The 26,868-nt window shown below is 37.3% G+C and overlaps 1 protein-coding gene across 1 annotated transcript in view; it reads left to right on the top strand.

The window, feature by feature from the left end:
• The first annotated feature begins 17,080 nt into the window (after positions 1 to 17,080).
• Positions 17,081 to 26,868, top strand: part of LOC144964079 (adhesion G-protein coupled receptor V1-like) — a 156,088-nt gene continuing 146,300 nt past the window's right edge. Inside the window, exon 1 of the mRNA XM_078898019.1 lies at positions 17,081 to 18,132. The gene's annotated coding sequence lies outside the window, so the exon portion shown is untranslated. The remainder of the gene's footprint in view (positions 18,133 to 26,868) is intronic.

Below are 26,868 nucleotides of genomic sequence, written 5' to 3'. Positions count from 1 at the left end.
TTCAAGGACTCAACTATGCGCCGAGCGAGACTCAAACCCAGAACCTGTCATACCACTATACCACATAGCCGCACAAGACGCTGGTTATTCAAAATTATTACTTCTTATCCGTCGTATAACCGAGTGTTGGTTCAAGGTGATTGAGTGGTGGCAGGAACAAGACATTGTATTAGGTTCAAACGTTTATTTTTAGGCAATTGGATTCAGTAGTGTGATGTCACGCCGCCCGGCAACGGCGGCCATCTTGGTTCTAAACAAAGAAAATCATTACTTTTTATTCTTCAAGCTGGCTAGAACATTTCATATGTCTTGTGACCAGAATGTGTAAAAGTCAAAACATGATCAAATTTATGTGTTTTTTTTTCCTCTGGATACGCTTTTATGCTCGCCGGATAAATATTTCATACGGGCGTCCGCCATTGTTCCGATAGTTTAGAGCCAGTGTTACTAAGTTACCATGCGTCATTAGGAAGGAAGTGACGTTACGATTGTTGAAGAGTATTACCAATATAACTCATACAGAAAATAATATTTTCATCAACAAATCAAGTAACTAAAATCAATAATAAAGCCAGACAAAATAAATCACAAACAAAAACACATTTTTATTATTATCAAGATAAAAATGGAACGAATGAATTGTGTAATAGCCTAGTTTCAACATATTTTACGGCTATGTGGTCTAGTGGTATGACACTCGCTTTCGGATCGGAAGGTCCTGAGTTCGAGCCTCGCTCGGCGCATAGTTGAGCCCTTGGAAAAGGCTCTTTCCTCACATTCTCTCACCGTACTTAGGTGTCAAATGAGTACCTGCTGGCCGTTAACAGCGTTGTCTCTGTCCGAAAAATTGTAATATCGGCTAACAGGCGTTATGTCCAGTCCTACATGTTAAATGTTGCTGTTGACCAGGGACCCCTTGTAAAGCTCTTTGAGCATATTTAGTGGATATTGCGCTATATAAAAGCTCATCATTAACTGACGTTAATTTCAGAGGTATGTGCGCTGTATATTGATTGATTAACCGGGGCTCGTACTATGAGATTATAGTAAAATGTGCAGCCATGCCAATAGTTTGGCACCCCATAGGTCACATGACCGTTTAGCAGAATACCTCAATACGCTTCAACAGTCGTAACGTCACTTCCCTCGTAATGACGCATGGTAACTTAGTAATTGACTCTAAACTATCGGAACAATGGCGGACGCCCTTATGAAATATTTCTCCGACGAGCATAAACGCGTATCCAGATTGGAAAAAAAACAAACATTATAAGTCTGATCATGTTTTGACTTTTCAAATTCTGATCACAAGACATATGAAAAGTTCTAGTCAGCATGAAGAATAAAAAGTACCGATTTTCTTTTTTAGAACCACGATGGCCGCCGTTGCTGGGCGACGTGATATAAGATTATTGTATTCAATTGCGCAAATCGACAAAATTACCTATCTCAACTAAACGGATTCAAACACACTCATGCATCAATCATTATTCTGTTATCGAAGAAAATATTTTTGATGGTACTGATGATCGACGACGATGGTGGTGATGATGATGATGATGATGATGATGATAATGATAATGATGACGATGATGATGGTGATGACGATGATAGTGATGATGATGATGATGATGATGATGATGATGATGATGATGATGATGATGATGATGATGATGATGATGATGATGATGATGACGATGATGATGGTGATGACGATGATAATGATGATGATGATGATGATGATGATGATGATGATGATGATGATGATAATGGAAAAGAAGAAGAAGAAGAAGAAGAAGAAGAAGAAGAAGAAGAAGAAGAAGAAGAAGAAGAAGAAGAGGAGAGAAGAAGAAGAAGAGAAGAAGAAGAAGAAGAAGAAGGAGAAGAGGAGGAAGGAGAGAAAGAAGAAGAAGAAGAAGAAGAAGAAGAAGAAGAAAGAAGAAAAAAGGAAGGAGAGAGGAAGGAGAGAGAGAAGAAGAAGAAGAAGAAGGAGGAGGAGGAGGAGGAGGAGGAGGAGGAGGGGGGAGGAGGAGGAGGGGTTGGTAGAGCACTCGCTTCACATCACACGCAAAAGGATCGATCCCGGGTGCAGTCGAGATATTGTTTTCGGACCCCCCCCCCTTCCCCGTATCCACCCAGAAGTTATTAGGTAGCTAGGTCTGTTAGATCTGGCGTAAAGTACTTTGCGATAAACTAGCGTCCTATCCAAAGGGCAGCAAGCTTTCTATTGTCGATTTCACGCTATAGAAAACGGTATAAACTGTGCCAGCATGGGACAAATGTCCCTGAATGACAGCTTGTTTCCAGTATCTATCTAACGCGTTTTAACTCTCTCCTTACCAGCTATTTTCATAACTTTACCTGAAACTTCATATTCACGCAACACAAAAATAGATTTTTCATACAGAATAGTAATGAGTATATTCTATAGATAGTATGCACTTGGCTAATAAGCTCAAAACATTGCCATCCGGAAGTATAACGGACCAACACACAAAACTGTGTGTATCCATGAACGTTTATTGTCAGGTAAATACAGTTCAGTGAGCATTACTCATAAACGCGGATAGCAAAAAACAATAACAAAGACCTGAGTGACGTCATCTTCGAACTATCTATATTTTGTTCAGAAAAATGAGCTCAGCAACACAGTGTCCAGTTTTTATAGCTATAGCTATAACAAAATGAAATCAGAAGAAGAAAATTGTTGGTTGCATCGTAACAAATTAATGTGACGATTTTGCTTTAGGTGGTAAGGCAAGAAGGGTTAAATCAATAACTTCACACACAAAATTGTTTTTTCAAACTCTATCTTTCTCTGATTATAATTAATAAATAAAATAAAATAAAATTCCCTTTATTCATCCCCAAGGGGAAATTTGTCTTTAGGGTCTATTCCAAGGGAAGACTGGAATAACCCAGGCGTTAGCCGCAGAGCAGCGCCGCAGAGTGAGCTAGGGCGAGGTGACTTGCTCAAGGCCACACAACGCAGCGGCGGGTGATTGACCTCGGTACCTTTCAGGTAGGAAGCAAAGACCGTACCATTGAGCCACGCTGCCCCTAATTATTTTCTTGAGAAGACTTTGCCCTTAAATAATTTAAGGGGCGGTTTGGGTCTTTTCTAAAAAACGTTTAATTACCTATATTGGGCGGGTTTAATCATTCTGTATCATCAATATAGTTTAAAAAACAACATTCATGGTGAAAAATTTTAATTATCTGTGTTGATACCCATTTTGCGACCTAATTTGGGGGTCTGACATAAAAAATATAACAATCTTGTGGCAAACGTTCCACAAAAACTAATAAAGTAATGACCTCCATATTCTCTTGTCAACATTGTACCATATTGTGTCACCATAGAGCGATTTTACGGCTTTAGCTTATGGAATTTTTATTAGATCATTACAAAGTTGAGAATCGAAATGTTATGACAAAATTGATGTAAAAATTCAGATTTAGGATTATAATTTAAAATTCAAAAACCTTATCAAAATAATCTCTCTATGGTGACATAATACATTATCTCTGTGATAACTGTGGAAATTTTCAGACAATTTCATTGAATAGATTCTGAGAAACGTTTGACACAGTTTCCCATACCCTTAGAAAAATGACATATTGAGAAAATAACAAAATAGCTTCCCTTTTTTCAAACATTTCTTACTACCTGTACCATTATTGACTGTGTTTTTCGTGCCTTTATAGTCTACTTTAAGAATTTGGACTTCAATTATATTATTTTTAAGATAATAAAATATCATTTTCCACCAAAATCTCAAAATCAAATTTTTGAAGGATTTTCCTAATAATTAGACCCAAACCGCCCCTTAAGACGTTCAACGTCTTTTGACACAGAGCAGAGTTACTAGGTTTCTTTAAAACGCAAATGGATAAAAATATTAAAACAATTTTAATATAAGAATATATTTTTTAACGGATTAAAGCTCCTTGTGGCAAATAGATTAAAATCAAATATTTAAAATATGTTAAATTGATGTTACAATGAAGAAGACTTTTCTTTGAACACAGCTTATAGAGATTATACGACGTGAACACGTCGAGTTTATAATATTATTACAGCTTGCTCTGAGTCAATATTATTGACATTGTGTTAAACATCAGAAGCTGAGGTGGCAAGGAACATTTAGAATCAAAGAGCGACGAAAAAAATAATTGCTTACTATAGGTACAGAATGGGTACTAAAGTGTGTGGGTTGTGTGCGTGTGTGTGTGTATGTGTGTGTGTGTGCTTTACCTGTGTTGTGTTTGTAAAATAGAGGGAGAGAAAGAGAGAGAGGGAGACGGAGAGAGAAAGAGAGAGAGAGAGAGAGAGAGAGAGAGAGAGAGAGATATTAAGGGCTCTTTGTCCAAGTTTGCCTATGGCTGGATACAAAGATGAAAATTACAATCAGACGCCGATTCACTAATGATTAGATACGAAATCAGCCTATGATCCTTTTCCAACAAGAGCCTATGTCTTTGAGACTAATATTTGTCATTTGATTAAAGTTAAAACCGACATTTGACAGTTTTTTGGTCATCTTTGTTTCAATTTAATGTCACAGGACACATTTTTAAAAAATTGACGATAGACCATAATAAGAAATATTTTTATTTACATCTTTTTGTTCTTAAGAATACATAAGCCTCTTGTAATTTGGCACGTATATTGAGGAATGAGACTTCCTATATATAAATAGACTCACTGCAATGGAAATATATTTGATTTATGTTTTCATTTTTATTGAAAACAGCTTGATTAAATATCTACATGTCTGCTAAATCCAATCACATTTCCGACCATGAAAGTTTGTTTTCACAATTAAAAAACCTAAAAGAGTGAAGAGGATAATCAAATCTTGAAACTTTAAGAATTTTAATATTGGAAAAGTCCAGAAAGATATTGACCCAAAAAATGTTACAGGAAGCCACAACTATTGATAAAAAACTGGCAATATAGAACTAAAATCCTTGACTTCCACGCCCCATTCAAAATAAAAGAAATCTGCAATAGACCCAACAAAAAGTGGTACACACCCAAAAATGCATAAATAAAGAAACGGAGAGCTGAAATGTTGTGGACACGGAATACACAAGAAATAGACGTCTGTACGGCTATGTGGTCTAGTGGTATGACACTCGCTTTCGAATCGGAAAGTCCAGGGTTCGAGCCTCGCGCTCGGCGCATAGTTGAGCCCTTGGAAAAGGCTCTTTACTCACATTCTCTCACCGTACTCAAGTGTAAAATGAGTACCTGGCTGTTAACAGCGTTGTCTGTGTCCGAAAAATTGTAATATCGCCTAACAGGCGACATGTCCCATCCTACATGTTAAATGTTGCTGTTGACCTGGGACCCCTTGTAAAGCGCTTTGAGCACAATTAGTGGATATTGCGCTAAATAAAGCTCAATTAAAAAAAAAATATTGATAAGATTCTAAGAAATAAATAACTAACGCAATTAAAGAGGCCAGAAAATCTTTCATTCGTGACAACTTCTAAAAACATAAAGGAAACAGTCAAACTTTATTCAATTATGAATAACTTAGAGAAACGTAAACCATCTCACTGCTCACCTCCTGATCTTCAATGCAAGAATGAGCTTATACAAAGATTAAACAACTTCTTTTATGAAAAAATTAACACCATTAGAGACAAACTAGATACTATTATTTCGGATAGTAAACATTTACCAAATTAACATACAAACCCTGCTTGATCAACTAATACCACTAACAGAAACGGAGATACTCAACATCTTGAAAAACGCTCCTTGTAAATCTGTCAACTGGATGCAATTCCAACAGCTTATTAACATCAGTAACATCCATTGTCGACACTCCATCGTAAAAATCAATAAGAGTCAATAGTCTGATGTCACGTCCACCCAGCAACGAGCAGCTTGGTTCTAAACAAAGAAAATCGGTATTCTTTATTCTTCATGCTGGCTAGAACTTTTTTAAATGTCAAGTGATCAGAATGTTTAAAAGTCAAAACATGATCAGATTTATAATGTTTTTCTCCTCTGGATACACTTTTATGCTCGTCGGAGAATCATTTCATAAGGGCGTCCACCATTGTTCCCTATAGTTTAGATCCAGTTACTAAGTTACTATGCGTGATTACGAGGGAAGTGACGTCACGACTGCTGAAGCCTATTTTCCATCACCTTTTAAAACAGGACACATAACACCCCTTCTAAAAAACCAGATGGCCTCGACACGGGGATTCAAAAAAATTTCGACCCGTATTGAACCTAAATTTCGTTTCTAAAATTATTGCTAAGGCTGTCGTCAAACAACTGACAGAATGATAATAATAATAATAATAATAATAATAATAATAATAATAATAATATAATATAATAATAATAATAATAATAATAAATAATAATAATAATAATAATAATAATAATAATAAATAATATATAACTTTATTTCTCCAAAAAAATGGAAATTCGTTTACAGACGTGGCATGCATGAAAATGTAAACATAAATTGAGACTATGCACAATGTATATATATAATATATCTAATGTATAAAAATCGAAATATATATATATATATATATATATATATATATATGCAAAGGCACAAAAATGTAAAATAATATACAACCAAGAACCAATAGCGACACTTTATATATTAATTTGATAAATTGAGATAGATCATACCTCTGGCTTCTAGTCCGAACTTGTGTGTGTATATTTAAAAAATAATAACTCCAACTTAACAACATCAAGATTCCATTTCAGTTTCAGTCTTCCTACAAACCAGGCCATAGCATGGAGACATCCCTTTTAACATTGTTTTTCTTTTGTTGTTGTTGGATCTCACGAGGTCCCAGGTTTGAGAGTTTTTGCCAAGATGAAGGTCACCTAAATCGATCTATCAATATTTGAAGGAGTTTTCTGGCCAATTTTTTTTTAAAATACGCGTCTTTCCAGATTACGGCAGTTAAATTAAATGGTTAATTGGATTGAATATATCTAAAACGTCCTACATCTAGCACTCCTTTACTCTTCCTCTTTAAAACTAATAGGGAATGAGATTAGCGGAAGAGTAGCGTCCCTTGATTGGACGTCACCCATAGTCTGTGACGTCACCGGCGGAAAAGTTATTAGAGGGAGAACGTCATGTTGGTTGTGCGCATGCCTCTCTCGTCCTCGCTTCCGGTGAAAGCGGCTTGAAACACTTCAAAACCAAATTGACGTTCTCTCTGTAAGGTGACGTCCAATCAAGGGACGCTACTCATCCGATAATCTCATTCCGTATATTATTCTAAATCGCAAAGAGTCGAGCCGTAAGGGCGTGATAGAGAATTTGAAAGCTTTTACTAAATGAATGTCTCTCAGTCGGAAACGTGTCCTGTCATATTCAAACTATCTACCCTCCTCAGTGGACCCCGTTGATTCAAGAAGGCTTTTCAAATACAGTCGCTGTGTTAAAACATTTGCATTTATATAGCACAATGTCCACTAAACGTCTCTGGCCAACAGCAACACTTAGCATAATAGGACAACACATGCCGCCCGATCGGCGATGCTATAATATTAGTTTCCGACAGAGATAATGCTAAGTAATCATTTTACACCCGAGTATGGTGAGAGAATTTAAGTAAAGAACCTTTTTAAGTGACTCAACTTAACTATGCGATGTTCAAAGCGGGATAGACCCCTAGACTTTCAGGTCCGAAAGCGAGTGTCATATAAACTACATCGCATAGTTTTACCAAGAGAATCGTCATTAAAATACAATGGTAATACTACAAAACTATTTATTTGAAATTTTATCCTTTAATTTGATATAAAGTTGAGTTGATTTTTGGGACGCTGAAGAATGGGCGAATCCGTACGAGGCATGCATCTTACTTATTTTACACTTTCATATCACGAAAGTTGCGGAAGACAAGCTTGCAAAGATATTGTTGCTGTCAGCGTCAGCACCACCACCACCACTACTATTACCATCATCATCATCATCATTATCATCATCATCATCATCATCATCATCATCATCATCATCATCATCATCATCATCATCATCGTCAAGTTTTCTTTACCCAGTCGTTTTCCGCGGCTTTATGCGGCTATGTGGTCTAGTGGTATGACACTCGCTTTCGGATCGGAAGGTCCTGGGCTCGAGCCTCGCGCACGGCGCATAGTTGAGTCCTTGGAAAAGGCTCTTTACTCACTTTCAGCGTTGTCTTTGTCCGAAAAATGGTAATATCGCCTAACAGGTGGCATGTACCGTCCTACATGTTAAATGTTGCTGTTGACCAGGGACCCCTTGTAAAGCGCTTTGAGCACATGTTTTTCCTCTCCAAAGGCCAGATTAGATTATTTCAGCAGTTTCATTACTATGAGTCCACCAAATAGTGTACTTTCTCTTTTATTTAAAATAGTCCATCAGAGTCATAAGGTTAATACACCAGAGTCTATCCCGGTTTCTATAGCGTGAAACAGACAATAGCAATTGCTTGCTACCGTATGGCTGGGACGCTCGCCCATCGCAAAGGACATTCCGCCAGATCTACAGACCAAGATAATCAATCACTGCTCGGTGGACAGGGTTCAGAAAAAAAGAAAAAAAAAGCTTGACTTCACACGAGATCGATGACGTTCCCTTTGCGTGTGAAGCGAGTGCCCTAACAACTGAGCTATCAGGCCCCAGATTTTTATAAAGGCATCGTCAGAACGATGTGCGCTATGTGGTCTAGTGGTATGACACTCGCTTTTGGATCGGAAGGTCCTAGGTTTGAGCCTCGTGCTCGGCGCATAGTTGAGTCCTTGGAAAAGGCTCTTTAGTCACATTCTCTCACCGTACTCAGGTGTAAAATGAGTACCTGGTCGTTAACAGCGTTGTCTTTGTCCGAAAAATTGTAATATCGCCTAACAGGCGTCATGTACTGTCCTGAATGTTAAATTTTACTGTTGAGCAGGGACCCGTTATAAAGCACTTTGAGCACATTTAGTGGATATTGCGCTATATAAAGCTCAATTAACGATGGAAGACAATGTGCAAAGAGGGAAAGAAGTCAAACTATAAAATATAGTGTTGTGTTTATCCATGATTACATCCCCTTGGAAAGTTGATTTTACTGCGAATAAAAGTAAAATCAGCTACTGAGAGATCCTATTCTGATAATGACGCCGGGAGGTAGCGTGGCTCGACTACCCGCCTCGTTGTGTGGCCTTGAGCAAGTCACCTCGCCCTAGCTCACTTTGCGGCACTGCACTGCGGCTGACGCCTGGGCTATTCCAGTCTTCCCTTGGAATAGACCCTAAAGACAAATTTCCCCTTGGGAATGAATAAAGGGAATTTTATTCATTTTTTATTTTATTTAATATGAACATGATTAAATTATTATCTCGTTCATGATAGTTTGACTGACTTATACTCTTCAACAGTCGTCGCGTCACTTCCTTCCTAATGACGCATGGTAACTTAGTAACACTGGCTCTAAACTATCGGAACAATGGCGGACGCCCGTATGAAATATTTCCTCGGCGAGCATAAAAGCGTATCCAGAGGGGAAAAAAAACACATAAATTTGATCATTTTTGACTTTTACACATTCTGATCACAAGGCATATGAAAAGTTCTAGCCAGCATGAAGAATAAAAGTAATGATTTTCTTTGTTTAGAACCAAGATGGCCGCCGTTGCCGGGCGGCGTGACTTCAGACTACTGAATCCAATTCCCGACACAGCAGGAGTTCAAGAGGCTAGTACTAGTACCTGATCACATTGTCAAAGGGTAGTTTAGTATCCTTGGTATCACATCCGATCATTGGGATCGGAAGGACCCTGATCGTTTCATCAGCCATACGACCACTTTTATAACATAAACATCTTAATTGAGCTTGAACTTTTATATAGCGCAATATCCACTAAATATGCTCAAAGCGCTTTACAAGGGGTCCCTGACCAACAGCAACAAGTAACATGTAGAACGAAACATGACGCCTGTTAAGCGATATTACAATTTTTTCGGACAGAGACAACGCTGTTAACTGTCAGGTACTCATTTTACACCTGAGTACGGTGAGAGAATGTGAGTAAATCGTCTTTTCCAAGGATTCAACTATGCGCCGAGCTAGGCTCGAACCCAGGACCTTCCGATCCGAAAGCATGTGTCATACCACAAGACCACATAACCGCACAATACAAATGTTTCGAAAACTGAATTGTGTATTTTCATAAAATGGTACATTAGGGAAGAGCAACACTCTACTGCAATGTTCTGAAACTCCAGCCCATTCTATCATTCTTCGACTTCGCCAGCACTCAACTTGAACAATACTTTCTTTTGATCGGGTCCAAACCCTTGTAAGAACTTTGAAATACTTTGCGCTTAACCCTCTCCTTACTAACTATAGGAAAATCGTCACATTCGTTACGATACAACCAACATTTTTCATATTCAAATTTCTTTTGTACATCATAAAACTTAAGGAAAATGAACGGTGTGTTGTAAAGAATGTTTTGCTAAAGAAATTATGCATCGGAAGAAGTGTACTGCTATTAAGTCTGATTGATAAAAAATATATTTTTGTATTAGTTAGGTGTGAAGTTTGGGGGAAAATCCTGAAAATGGCTGGTAAGGAGAGGGTTAAAGCTATATTTTTTATCACGTTGAATATTAGGATAACTCTTAGGTATCACGAGATATCTTAACGGCATCAGATAGTGATGCTTCAAAGTAGGAAAGTTTCTAATTGTGGCCACGTGGTCTTGTGGTAAGTCACTCTCCTTCGGACATGTACTGCCGTTGGTTTTAATAACATAGTATATGCAATGTTAACCAATTAGCACATACTGTGTTCATTAACCAAACGGTAATGTAAGACCCTGGTTCGAGTCCGGATGTGGGTGCGCAAATCAAGTGTTTGGAAAAGGCTCATCATTCACATTTTTTCGCTGAACCCAGGTGTATAATGAGTAGCCTATCTGGCCGGTAACTGCGTTGTCTCTGTAGAAATGAAATTGTAATAGCGCCTAACGGATGTCTCGTCCTTCATGTTAACTCTCTCCTTACCAGCCATTTTCAGGATTTTCCCCAAAACTTCACACCCAACTAGCACAGACAAATATATATTTTTTTATCACTCAAACACAGTAGCAGTAAAGTTGTTGAGATAAATTATTTCTTTAGAAAAACATGCTCTACAACACACCGTTCATTTTCTTAAAATTTTATGATATACAAAAGAAATTTGAATAAGAAAGATGTTGGTTGTATCGTAACGAATGTGTCGATTTTCCTGTAGTTGGTAAGGAGAGGATTAAGTCGCTATTGGCGTGGGGCCCTTGTAAAGCGCTCGGAACAGATTGAATGGATATATAATCTATACAGAAACTCAAGTCTCTCTTTTATTATCATTTTACTTACTTAATTTTAGTTTTACGTGTGTATTTGTATATCGCAATATCCATCACACGTGTTCAAAGCACGTTACGAGGTTCCCTAGCCAAAAGAAACACGTAACAATGAGAATGAGATCCTTTTCTCATTTCGGACCCTCTGTTTGGAACGCCTTACCACAGAGCATTCGTAAAAAAGAATCTTTGTCTATTTTTAAAACGTTCGCTGAAAACATATCTGTTTCGTCTTTAGTAGATGGTATGAGAAACAAGATAGGTCTGTCTGGTTTTTGTTGTGTGTTGTGTGTGTGTGTTTGTGTGTGTGTGTGTATGCGTGTTTGTGTGAATGAGTATGTTTCATCCAAAGTAATCTGTAATTTAAGCGCTTAGAGTCTGGTGTCTCGAAGTTATAGCGCTATATAAGTTTTCAGCATTGTTATTATTATTAACACTCAGGACGAGACATGACAGCTGTTCGACAATATCAATTTTTTTTCTGACAGAGAAAACGCTGAAAACGGCCAGGTACTCATTTTACACCGGCGTATGGTGAGAGAATAAGGTTTATTCGTTTTTTGCTGGGAAACGTATCTGTAATTGGACTTTAAGTTTTCTCAGAACCAAGACAGGGATAGACTGTGCTTGGAGCTATTAATTGTTCTATACCTGCGCCATTTGCAGGTGCTTAGGCGCTGAAATGACTTGTTTCAAGCTCTTTTTTTTCTTAGCTTTTTGAGCTTTATATAGCGCAATATCCACTAAATGTGATCAAAGCGCTTTACAAGGGGTCCCTGGTCAACAGCAACATTCCGCCTGTTAGGCGATATTACAATTTTTCGGACAAAGACAACGCTGTTAACGGCCAGGTACTCATTTGACACCTGAGTACGGTGAGAGAATGTGAGTAAAGAGCCTTTTCCAAGGACTCAACTGTGCGCCGAGCTCGAGGCTCGAACCCAGGACCTTCCGATCCGAAAGCGAGTGTCATACCATAAGACCACATAGCCGCACTAAATAGCCGCTTTTAAATTCATAAAATCTAATTGAACTTTTGCCGCACCCATATCAGTTTTTAAATATTAAGAAAAGAGACTTTCGACGGTCTTGGCCTCATCCCTTTTACTCTCTTAACCCCCCCCCCCCCCCCCCCAGCGCCCCACCAACCACCCTTTTCACCCCTCCTCCCCGCCACTGTTTATTCGTGATGGAAATATAACTCGTTGTTTTCGGAATATACACGACCTCTTAAAATGTTTTCTTGTACCTTGTGGCTTTAACTTTAAAGAGATCTGTACATTGTCATCAGTCATTGCGTTTGTTGCATGTATTGGATCACAACTTATTCCCATCTCCCAATGTGGACATTCATCTTAATTAATGTCAAACATAAGTAACACCGTTGAGTAAACACATGCGCTATAGAAAGTTCGAAGATGACGTCACTCGGGTCTTTGTTATTGTTTTTTGCCATCCACGTTTATGAGTAATGCTCACTGAACTGTATTAACCCGACTATAAACGTTCATGGATACACACAGTTTTGTGTGTTGGTCCGTTATACTTCCGGATGGCAATGTTATGAGCTTCTTAGCCAAGCGCATACTATCTATAAAATTCCTTTTTTCTCCCAATCCTTACAAATTCTAATCAAAGAATGATCGTCTCGTCGCCTTTAAGAATTACACACCCCAATCCTTAGAGGTCTAACATTTCCCTAAATCAATAGAAAACGGTAGGGGCTGCCTGAAGCCGTGATCGTAAAATACTAACGAAAGAGTGAAAATGGAGAGGCTTCGTATGGGAACAAAACAGACAATTGACGTTTCGGGTACAAACCCTTCGTCAGCACAACAATACACAAATTAACGTGGAAAACAAATAAGATATAATGCAAAATAACTTGTATCGTCTGTACCCACAGACTCACTGAGTACAAAAGATACAATTTATTTTGCATTATATTTTATTTGTTTTCCACGTTAATTTGTGTATTGTTGTGCTGACGAAGGGTTTGTACCCGAAAAGTCCATTGTCTGTTTTGAGTCCATACGAAGCTTCTCCATTTTCACTCTTTCGTTAGTACCTATAGATAGTATGCGCTTGGCTAAGAAGCTCATAACATTGCCATCCGGAAGTATAAAGGACCGACACACAGAACTGTGTGTATCCATGAACGTTTATAGTCAGGTTAATACAGTTCAGTGAGCATTACTCACAAACGCGGATGGCAAAAAACAATAACAAATAGCTGAGTGACGTCATCTTCGAACTATCTATATCAATACAATGTTTTCTCATGGGAAACAAACTTGAGCTTTTCATTGCACTTTATCCACTAAATGGGGGGTCCCGATAGCTCAGTTGGTAGAGCACTTGCTTCACACGCAAAAGGACCGAGATCGATCCCGGGTGCAGTCGACATTTTTTTTCTGAGCAATGAATGGGTAGCTGGATCTGTTAGATCTGGCGAAAAGTTAGTACTTTGCGATAGACTAACGTCCTGTCCAAAGAGTAGCAAGAAATTGCTTGTGTCACGATATAGAAACCGGGATAAACTCTGGCTCCATGGATCTGAAGGACTACTTTTTTTATATTCTAAATGTGCTCAAATCGCTTTCAATGGGAACCCAAGCCAACAACAACACTTGTAGAGCGTTTATACGTCATTTGACTCACGCCTCGCTATTACAGCCAGGTACTTATTTTGCACATGTGTACAGTAACAATCCAATTCAATTCAATTCAAAAGTATATTTTTAGGCAATTGCCAATATAACTCATACAAGAATAACATTTTCATCAACAAATAAGTAAGTAAAATCAATAATAAAGCAAGGCAAACAATGATATTAATAATAATAATAATAATAATAATAATAATAATAATAATAATAATAATAATAATAATAATAATAAAATAATGATAATAACAGACTGTAAGCAAAGCATCTTCTTCAAGGTCTAAAGTTAGCGACGACTCCACTGCGGGATTCAAACTCACAGGTCATCCGCAAGACCACACAGCCGAATTAACAAGGGGAAAATCAATTTTATTTATTTAAGATAATTGCTCGAGTCTTAAAGAATCCTGCCCTAAACCATGATGATTCTATACGCTACCAGCAGACAACAGCGGCCAGTGAAGTGCTACAAGTACAGTATGAGAAACGCCCACCAAGTCCGATGAATATTGCAGCAGCCAATCAACACTGCCGTCTTAAGGAATTAGACAGTATATTTACTTGTAATAAGAGGCCACATACGGTCTTTTTGCTCAAGACGACAGAACACCCATCTGTATCTTCTGCCTGCCAGAGATGGGCACGTCATCCATATTTAATACGTTGTACCTCGCGAGTCCAAATCAATCGATTTCCAGCCGATACCTACCTACCTGATCCGTCATCTGTAAGAAAAGGGCGTTGGTCGCAATAGTCAACCCACTTACTTAGTCATGACAGATGGTTAACTACTTCGTATTAGTAAAACGATGTTGGTATACTTTTTGTTGTCCAATGAAAAGAGATATATCCATGTGGAAAACAAGTAAAATTGCCTTGTTTTTCTATATCTATTACAGTATTCTCACCTCATAAATAGAGGTGCCTACATGAGTCAATAAAATGGAGATAAAGTTACAGGGAGTAAATTGACTCATGAATGAACAACACAAAACAAACGACATTTCGGCCCTTGGCCTTTTTTCAAGTAAACACAAATACATTATAATATATTTATATTAGATTGTCATAATAATATAATATCGGCTATAGTATTATGACAATCTAATATAAATATATATGCATTCTGTGTTTACTTGAAAAAAGGCCTTGCTTTGTGTTGTTCATTCATGAGTCAGATTTACTCCCTTTATCTTTATCTCCATCTCACCTCTTACTTTGCCTACAATGTTGTTACAGCAGCAGATTCTTCCATTGCAACATCATCAGGGCAGAATGAAATAACAAAAAATGTTTTTACACACATTTATTCATTTTCAAAAAAGAATATCTATCTCTGATTTTTGTACATAGATTTGCTTGTATATATTCACATAATTTTCGTTTCGTTTGACTTTTAGTGTCCGTTTTATATTTGTTTTGTTTTAGTGTAATATCTTTATTTTATTTTGCAAACATATAGATAGGTCTATATTGTTCTTTGAGGATGAATTACAAAGAGAGATAACGTAAAAGTAAAATAACATTAAGTTAGGCACACTGAGAAGTACACATGGTTACACAGATACAAACACACACACACACATACACACACACAGACATATGAATATATACATACATACAGACAGACATACATAAAATGTATACGTGTATACATACATACATACATGCATACATACATACATACATACATACATACATACATACATACATACATACATACACACATACATACATACATACATACATACATACATACATACATACATACATACATACAACATACATACATACACACATACATACATACATACATACATACATACATACATACATACATACATACATACATACAACACATACATACATACATACATACATACATACATACATACATACATACATACATACATACATACATACATACATACATACATACATACATACATACATACATACATACATACATACATACACATACATACATACATACATACATACATACATACACATACATACATACATACATACATACATACATACATACATACATACATACATACATACATACATACATACATACATACATACATACATACATACATACATACATACATACATACATACATACATACGCTTATTCGTGTGTTTGTGTGTGTTAGTCTCTGCATTGTTTTGTTTTGATTGGATACCAGTAATAAATTATATGAATGAAAAACACCATCACCAGGGGGTCGTGTCATAGTATAACCTGCAAATGGCCAATAACAATGATATCTATTACGTTTAATGTTGTGTAACAAATACATAATCACACACTCTTATAGATAATCACGTATAACCTCACTTAAAGAAAGTGAAATATCAATATCATGTTGAATAATTTTTTTTCCATATAATGTCGGTTTTTTAAAAAATATATTTGATTTAAATGTCATGTGTCTATTTATTATATAAGAGTAATACGGCAAGGTGGGTGAAAGTAGATGATGACGAAGAGATCGATTTGATATAATATAGGCTATACGCACACCCACCATCTGTTGGACCGTATCCGCTACAGCTGCCGCATTGACGACTCTTAAGCTAAAACCCCACCAGGGCGATTATCGATAGCATAAGGATCAGTTCGGGTAGGAGTTCTTTAGTCTATTATAATAGATATATTATATGTAGGCTATCTATGTACAAATAAGTATTATGACTTCATATTAAACGGATTGATATAACTTTTCTGCACAAAATGACTAGATAACCCAAATTATATCAAGTCTCTTTTAAAATTTTAATTCCATTGGGTTTTTATTTATTTTTCTATTTATTATTGTCTTTTGCTTTTTATTTAGTTCGTTTATTTTATTTGTTGTTTTGTTTAATTGTTTGTTTATTTTTATTGGTGTTGTTTGTTCTAGGGGGTTTTGTGTATTTTTTTGTTTTTGTTTTTGTTTCTTGTAAATGCCTCTATTTGTTTGTGGATTTTTTTTTTTGTTTTGTTTGTTTGGTTTTTTTGTTTTTTTTTTTTTGGGGGGGGGGGGTGGTTGTTGTTGTTTTCTTTTTGTTGTTGTTATTTTTGTATTTTAGTCACTATCTTCTATATTTAGAATATCCAAATACATGTAACAAAGATGCTTAATGTCACAATAGATATGTCATAATATGGTGAACGTTTAAAAACTTAACGTTACCATCTTTACAATATATTTCAATCGAAACTTTTGAAGAACGAGTATTCTGGCCCTTACTTCAAATTCGTGTTATTTGGTTTTGGTTTATCAGAATACGGCAGTAAAATTGATGTCAGATCGCCTGGCGTCCTAGATGTACATGTGTCCTACCCTTTAATCTCACGAATCAGCACGCATGGATGATTTCCCTTTACACAACTGGTTAAGGTGTGCACGACGAGTTAAGAGCAGTGACTTGGGATAGAATTACAATTTTTTTTTTATAGTAATTCAATGTCCGTGAGTACACACTAGCTTGTATCCGAGTTGAAGGAGATGGATTAGCAATGATATTATTATTTAGGCCTATGATATTATTTAGATTAGTAATGAAAATACATTTAGCATAATGCAACTTATAACTAACGTATAATATGTCATTTGATTAATGGCTTAGAAGTTTGTTGTGTTGGTATCTTACTGAAGCTGTCCTTTTTATACAGGATTTTGGCGTGTGTTTGTTTTCATTTCGAAGCTTGATATAAAAATATCAAGTAGTGAGAAGAGTGGAATGATATCAAGTATATTTCAATTGTCGTTGAATGTCCGGTCTTGTGATAATCAACTAATTTCCTGACTATTGGTAGTCTTTGGAAGACTTGTTTCCTTTAAGATTAAGAGTGACAGTCATCTTTTATTGATCACTTCATTTTTTTTAATGTAATGTGTTAAGCTTATGAGGAAAATAACTGACCACTAACTTTGTATTAAATTTTCCTGAGAAAGATTCTGAAAACTGCGAGACTATTGTGTTGTATGACATTTTAATAAGAAGTGAATTTGTTAGTTTTACTCTACAGACAGTTCTTGTAAATGGATATCATGAAATTGATCAAAAAGCAACAATAACACACATTCAAAAGTAAGTTATATACTTATAAATCTTGATATATTATGCTCTCAATATCGTTAGCTATCTAAATCTCTCCCAACCCCCCCCCCCTCCCCTAACTTCTACCTCTCTCTCTCTCTCTCTCTCTCTCTCTCTCTCTCTCTCTCTCTCTCTCTCTCTCTCTCATCTCTAATGGCTACTTCTATCTACCTTATTAATAAGTTTGTATTTTAAAGTGTTCACTCATATGAACTTTCGCCAACTTGAATAAAAATGCAATCGTCATGAAAAATACGTCAATGAAAAAAAATAGTTTTCAAATGGTCGTTTTGTGTTTAAGACTTTTGCTTCGTAACGGGTTTTGTACGAGGGCTCTTTCAGAAATAACAGAAAAATGCCCATTGCTCAGCAACCAGTGGAGATATTTTAATTCTGTAAACGACATGATATTCCTTATTTCCTTACGGATATTCCCAGAAATTATAAAGTGCATCATTTTGCACAATGAATTTCTAGACGATTTTAAAGATGGCGGCCCACATTGAAACTTGGTCAAAGGAGGAAATCAGAGCTGTCATACGTTTTTTGAACGCCAAAAGTCTGAATCCTACCGATATTCATAAAGAACTTCAGAGTGTATATGGTGAGCATGTTATAAGCCGTACACAAGTCTATCACTGGTGTAATTTGTTTGAAGCCGGCCATTCCGACTTGACAGACAGGGAAGGGAGAGGGCGTTCGATAACTGCGACGTCAGAAGACAATGTGAAGTGAGTTGATGAGCTTATTCGTCAAGACAGGACGTTGAAACTTCATGAAATCGCAAGCAGTCTTGAAATTTCGGAAACTTCTGCTCATAGAATTGTATTTGATGAACTTGGCTACATAAAAGTCAGCGCAAGATGGGTTCCTAAGCAATTGACAGACAATCATAAAGAACAAAAATCGGACATCTGCAGGGAACTTTTGAGAAGAAGCAAGAGCTCACGCAGGGTTCACGGGCATACTGCCAACGCCGGCGGAGACTTTCTAGGGTACGATGTGACTTTTCTTGACAGCATAGTCACCGGTGATGAGACTTGGTTGCACCATTGCACCCCAGAAACAAAGCAAGATTCGATGACATGGAAACATCCATCCTCACCTGTCGCGAAGAAATTCAAAGTCATGCGGTCAGCAAAGAAAATAATGGGAACTGTTTTCTGGGACAGTCGTGGTGTTATTCTGTTCGAAACCTTACAACCTGGAGAAACAATCAATGCTGCAAGGTACTGCCAAACTCTTGACAAGCTTCGGGAAGCCATTCGCAGAAAGCGCCCAGGGCAGTTGACCAACGGGGTCATTTTGCAACACGACAACGCTACACCCCACACAGCACGAGTGACGCAAGGTTGGCTAGAGAAATATGGATGGGAGATTTTGCCACACCCATCACACAGTCCAGACCTCGCACCATCTGATTATCACCTCTTTGGGCCACTGAAACGTGAGCTGGCAGGAAAGCGCTTTGATGTCGATGAAGAGCTTGTTGACCATGTGCGGAAATGGCTACAAAACCTTGACGGAAATTTCTTCCGAGAGGGTATCTATTCCATGGTGCGGCGTTGGCAGAAGTGTGTCGATAGACTTGGCTGTTACGTAGAGAAATGAAGGACGAGTCAAGGTATGAACACGTGCAAGAATTTTGTTGATAGCATAAAAAACGCGGATTTTACAGGCATTTTTCGGTTAATTATGAAAGAGCCCTCGTAACTTTCAGAAAGATTATAGATTGTACGGCTAGGTTGTCTTGTGGACTGCCAGTCGCTTTCGGAAAGGAAGATCTTTGGTTCGACCCCCGCTCGGCGCAGAGGTGGGTCCTTGGATAGGGCTCTTTACTCACATTTTCTCACCACACTCAGGTGTAAAACGAATACCTGGCCGTTAATAGCGTTGTCTGTAGGAAAAAAATGTAATATAACAGGCGTCCTGCATGTTAAGTGTTGCTGTTGGCCTGGGACCCCTTGTAAATGCTTTAAGCACGTTTAGTGGAATTTGCGCTAAATAAAAAAAGCTCCAAAAATCTCAAGATTCTCATAATTCTAATAAAAAAACTGCAGTGGACGCTAGAATATAATTTTTTTCTCAGGATTGGACGATTTCACAAACGAATTTATATCACCTGAACTCCAAGCACTTAAAATTATTTGAACGTATGCAAATACAACCCAATTTTGGGTAAAATAATTTATTAACTTCAGCTTTAATTTTTAAGATATGATGAATCACTGAATTTTTAGGTTTAATATTCAATTTTTAAAAATAATTTTAAAAAGAAAGTGATTAGTGTAATAATTGTATTCAATTGTATAAGTTTGCAAGTAAATTCAATGCGCTAAAGAAATCCCCAAGATTATTAATGAGGACTATTCACCCAATAGGGGATCTAGAGCCCAAAACAAATTACTGAGTGACGTCAACTTCATTCTTTCTTGTTGGGATAAGCTACTTTTAATAATACCGTGTGAAACAAAGAGCAATTGGATTCAATAGTCTGTTGTCACGTCGCCCAGCAACGGCGGCCATCGTGGTTCTAAACAAAGAAAATCGGTACTTTTTATTCTTCATGTTGACTAGAACTTTTCATATGTCTTGTGATTGATCAGAATGTGTAAAAGTCAAAACATGATCAGATTTATGTTTTTATCCCTCTGGATACGCTTTTATGCTTGTCGGAGAAATATTTCATAATGCCGTCCGCCATTGTTACGGTAGTTTAGAGCCAGTTACTAAGTTACCATGCATCATTATGAGGGAAGTGACGTTACGACTATTGAAGCGTATTGGTGCGCTACATTGCCAGATATTCTTGTGTGTATTTGGTTTGCTAAAAGATTTGCCTTGAAATGTGCAAACCTGTCTTTCTTGTGGTGCGTGGCATGGAGAGCGACACGGTGTCTCGTCTTATAACAAAAGCCAAGCAATGTTGAGCATGGTCAATGGCCGGTATGGTGTTGTGTCCTTGGGTAAGGCGTTTACTTACATTTGCTCACTCGACTCAGATGTAAATAATACCAGCCTGTATAAGCAATGACGGATATTGTTAGAGTGTTAGTACAAAAAGGAAGCCTAACAGGCGACTGGTCCTTATGAAATGGAACTATGATTGCAAATAATTTGCTGGGGGAATAAAAAAAAAACCCAATTATGTAACGCATCGATAAATCCGTGAAATGCCCTATCTATACAAATGTTGGTATTTACTTTATTTATTTCATTTATTTAGGAATAATACATTCTTCTTCTTCTTCTTCGTTCCTCTGATGGACATCTATGGCTGCAGTCCGATATCTGCTATGAAGTATGTGGTCCGCTTTAAGTCCTCGGCCTCACCATAGAGCTTTGTGTTGAGTGTTGTAGGGGTGACCCAGTGGTTCGAACGTTGATACAATTTCAATATACACTTCCGTGTGATACAACAAGAGACATCCAAGCGTAACTGTCATGTTATCTATCCTATGGATGGTGTTGATGTTGGTGCAATTTGCTCACAATATGTGAGGTGAAATTGAGACTTAAAAGGTCTAATTATGAGTGAATGCGTTTGGTACGTGATTCAGTCCCTTGATCAGTGACATGAGTAATAATAGGAAAGAAAAGTCGTGGCATCAAACTCTATTTGTTTCTTTGGGGTTTTGTTTTTCTTTTTGGTTCGTAAATCCTTGGGAGTGTGTATGTACATCGCCATCGTTAAGTTATAGATAGAATGCTCTTGGCCAAGGAGTTCACAACATTGCCATCCGGAAGTATAACGGACCATCACACAAACTCTGTGTAACCATGAACTTTTATAGTCTGGTTAATACAGTTTAGTGAGAACAACTCACAAACGCGGATGGCAAAAACAATAACAAAGCCCTGAGTGACGTCATCTTCGAACTATCTATAGATAGTTCGAAGGTGACATCACTCAGGTCTTTGTTATTGTTTTTTTTTTCCATCCACGTTTATGAGTAATGCTCACTGAACTGTATTAATCCGACCAAAAACGTTCATGGATACACATAGTTTTGTGTGTTGGTCCGTTATACTTCCGGATGGTAATGTTATGAGCTTCTTAGCCAAGCGCATACTATCTATAGCCTGACCGTAGCTATCGTTTACTTATAGCCTGACTCTGACCAAAAAATGAAGTCAAAATGCCAATCTTTTGCCACAAAAGAAAACAAATCGTGAGTTGAATTCAACAGTTCAACAAATGGTTTAACTAATTTCCATGAGCTCTACTAACGACAACTCACTAGAAGCTACACAAACCTAAAAATGGACGTCAAACTGCCAGTCCTAGAGGGTTCTCGTGTCAGGCTATATTATGTTAACGATGGCTACGGTATGTCACCATTCTTTCGGAGTACTAATATGAATAGGTTACATAAAGGTGACATAACTATTTCAGTAGCAGGATGTATAAATAGTTCTAAGATGACGTCACTCAGGTCTTTGTTATTGTTTTTTGCCATCCGCGTTTATGAGTAATACTCACTGAACTGTATTAACCCGACTATAAACGTTCATGGATACACACAGTTTTGTGTGTTGGTCCATTATACTTCCGGATGGCAATGTTATGAGCTTCTTAGCCAAGCGCATACTATCTTTAGACATATTATAAGTGTCACGGGATATCGATGGATAGAGGGTAAATGATCTTTATTGACGACAAGCATATATTTAGACAGAAAACAAGATAATATCACTCCAAAATGAGAAGATCGTTTAATTCAGGAATGTATTCATTGTGCGGCTATGTGGTCTAGTGGTATGACACTCGCTTTCGGATCGGAAAGTACTGGGTTCGAGCCTCGCGCTCGGCGCATAGTTGGGTCCTTGGAAAAGGCTCTTTACTCACATTCTCTCACCGTACTTAGGTGTAAAATGAGTACCTGGCCGTTAACAGCGTTGTCTTTGTCCGAAAAAATTGTAATATCGCCTAACAGGCGTCATGTCCCGTCCTACATGTTAAATGTTGCTGTTGACCAGGGACCCCTTGTAAAGCGCTTTGAGCACATTTAGTGGATATTGCGCTATATAAAAGCTCATTTTTTACAAAAATTTGTATTCAGTCCTCCAGAAGAGTGGTTTCCAATGAGATTGGAACCAGTTTTTGACATCACACTGTTGTTCCATATTGAGGCTAAAAATGTCTAATCCTTGTTCAGTGGCATGAATAACAATTTCAAGAACTCATACATGTGGGACATGTATAGATAGTGTGCGCTTGGCTAAGAAACTCACAACATTGCCATCCGCAAGTATAACGGACCAACACATAAAACGATGCGTAACCTTGAACGTTTATAGATAGTATGCGCTTGGCGAAGAAGCTCATAACATTGCCATCCGGAAGTATAACGGACCAACACACAAAACTGTGTGTATCTAATCACCAAGAACGATTGAAATATTATTGTTGTGATGTGAGACGTCCTCATTAGGATAATTACTGTGTTGGACACAACAAAGGTGCACAATCGGTGACAAACACAATGGGCATGATCTATATTCCCTTTCCATGTGCTCGAGTTCATTGCACAATGTACTCAAAGTGACCTACATAGTGAAAAGTATTCACAGTTTTTGAAATATCTCACATCACTATTGGTCATTTTGTTCAACTTGACACACTGGTATGTTGACAACTTTCATAAACAAAGCAGCGTTTTTACAATAGTTAAGAAATATCCAATCGTTGGACAGCACCAAATCACGTGGTCGATGACTCGGTTGGACGAAAACATGAATATAGATCGCTCCCATTCTCTTATAGTCTTGTAGTACCCGAGTCCGCATAATATGTATTGAATTTTAATGATTACACAGACCGTGTCCAGATCGTAATCATCATGCTGGTACGGATAGAACTCAGTCATAGAAAAGCAAAATCGACGGACTCTTGTCCTATATCTAAGTGTTCATGCCCAACTGGGACAGTTTTCGAGAAATTGAAGTTAAGCACCAAACCTGCCATAACAGCGGCTATGTGGTCTAGTGGTATGACACTCGCTTTCGGATCGGAAGGTCCTGGGTTCGAGTCTCGCTCGGCGCATAGTTGAGTCCTTGGAAAAGACTGTTTACTCACATTCTCTCACCGTACTCAGGTGTAAAATGAGTACCTGGCCGTTAACATCGTTGTCTTTGTCCGAAAAATTGTAATATCGCCTAACAGGCGGCATGTCCCGTCCTACATGTTAAATGTTCCTGTTGACCAGGTCCCTTTGTAAAGCGCTTTGAGCACATTTAGTGGATATTGCGCTATATAAAAGTTCTATTTTTTTTTCTTTTATTTTTACAGATTGAACTACGGTACTGATAGTGTATGGCGAAAAAAAATGAAATTATGACTTATGTAATTTTATCGCCATGTGAGTTATGTTGTAAACTGAGTGCATTCATTTTCGTTTCAGGTCCGTTTTGCTCTCAGTTTAAACTTTCGCTCTCAGTCAGTCTCTTGTTTTATCATAGCAAAGTGAATGACCCCTCTCATTTTCAGTTGCCGAACGGAACACGACCCGATGGCAAACGCTTTCTCTCCGCAAAATGAATGTTATTGTTTTAGTAAACCTTTTTGATGATTAGTTCTCACTAAATAAATGTATGCATAGTAATATATATATATATATATATTATATATATATATATATATATATATATATATATATATATATATATATATATATATATATATATATATTAATAAACAAACACCTTTTATGTAATTACGAACCTCCATAAACACGAATCTATAAAAATACGAAAACACAACAATCTACTTTCACTTCCACTTCCTGATGAGAGCAACGCTCGATAACAACGTTGTAGAAGTCAAACTATCTTAATTATCTTTCAAATGTTTATATATATATATATATATATATAATATATATTATATAATATAGTATGCAGATGACGTCACTCAGGCCTTTGTTATTGTTTTTGCCATCCGCGTTTGTGAGTTGTTCTCACTAAACTGTATTATCCAGACTATAATAGTTCATGGTTACACAGTTTGTGTGTTGGTCCGTTATACTTCCGGATGGCAATGTTGTGAACTCCTTGGCCAAGCGCATTCTATATATATATATATATATATATATATATATATATATATATATATATATATATAGAGAGAGAGAGAGAGAGAGAGAGAGAGAGAGAGAGAGAGAGAGAAAGAGAAATTGACGTCACATAGCTCTTCGTTATTGTTATCAGCCAGCCATTTTTATGAGTAGTTCTCACGAAATTGTATTAATTAGACTATAAACGTTTAAGGTTACACACTGGTTTGTGTATTGTTATGTTATATCCGGCTGGCGGATTTTATGAATTTTCTAACAAAACGCATAGCATTAACAGGTTTAGGTCACAAGTAGCTAATGTGTTGGGATGTTTCATATGTTTCTTGTGAGTATAGATAGTATGCGCTTGGCTAAGAAGTTCATAACATTGCCATCCGGAAGTATAACGGACTAACACACAAAACTGTGTGAATCCATGAACGTTTATAGTCGGGTTAATACAGTTCAGTGAGCATTACTCATAAACGCGGATGGCAAAAAAAACCAATAACAAAGACCTGAGTGACGTCATCTTCGAACTATCTATATTACAGAAATGAAAAAGAGTCTATGACGCACTGGTTGTTCACGAAATGAAAGCGAACAGAGGCGAAAATGAATGCACTCAGTTTACAGCCTTTAGTCATCGTTCGTAACATTTCTATCGATTTGTGCTACCGATATCAAAAAATAACAATGAAGTTTTATGCGTTTGTTTTAAAATAGTTTAATTCATACGCATCGGTAATCGTGAAAACCTGTGAAAGCGGATTAATATCAACTGTGTCAAAATACGGGCAATCTATTGAAAAGTGATAGCATGTGTGACTGCTCTTTTCATTGTGAGCACAATGTGTAGTGTAAAAGTAAAGTTAATTTACAAAACCATAAACTATGACAAAGTTTATAGATAGAATGAAGTTGACGTTAATCGAGTTTTTTTTTTATTGTTTTTTGCCATCCGTATTTATGAGAAATTTTCACTAAACTGTATTAACCAGACTATATACAACCAAGATTACACACAGTTTTGTGTGTTGGTCCGTTATACTTCCGGATGGCAATGTTGTGAGCTTCTTAGCCAAGCGCATACTATCTATAGATAGTTCGAAGATGACGTCACTCAGGCCTTTGTTATTGTTTTTGCCATCCGCGTTTGTGAGTTGTTCTCACTAAAATGTATAGATAGAATGCGCTTGGCCAAGGAGTTCACAACATTGCCATCCGGAAGTATAACGGACCAACACACAAAACTCTGTGTAACCATGAACTTTTATAGTCTGGTTAATACAGTTTAGTGAGAACAACTCACAAACGCGGATGGCAAAAACAATAACAAAGGCCTGAGTGACGTCATCTGCATACTATCTATTAACCAGACTATAAAAGATCATGGTTACACAGAGTTTGTGTGTTGGTCCGTTATACTTCCGGTTGGCAATGTTGTGAGCTTCTTAGTCAAGCGCATACTATCTATAGACTGGCTTATTATTACTTGTGATTATGGTGATGGCCAGCTAACCTCCACAAGCATTCACACGCATTTACCCCCCCCCCCCTTCCCTCCCTCCCCCCTTCTCTCCCTCTCTCATTCTCTCTCTATCTCTCTCTATCTATCTCTCTATCTATCTTTCTCTCTCTCTCTCACACACACACACACACACACACAAAT

The sequence above is a fragment of the Berghia stephanieae genome, chromosome 2 (assembly GCF_034508935.2).
Source record: "Berghia stephanieae isolate SIO BIC M18660-M18661 chromosome 2, UCSD_Bste_1.3, whole genome shotgun sequence".
Lineage (NCBI taxonomy): Eukaryota > Metazoa > Mollusca > Gastropoda > Nudibranchia > Aeolidiidae > Berghia > Berghia stephanieae.
Note: the sequence above shows the minus strand (reverse complement) of the source record. Positions and strands in the feature narration are given on the sequence as shown.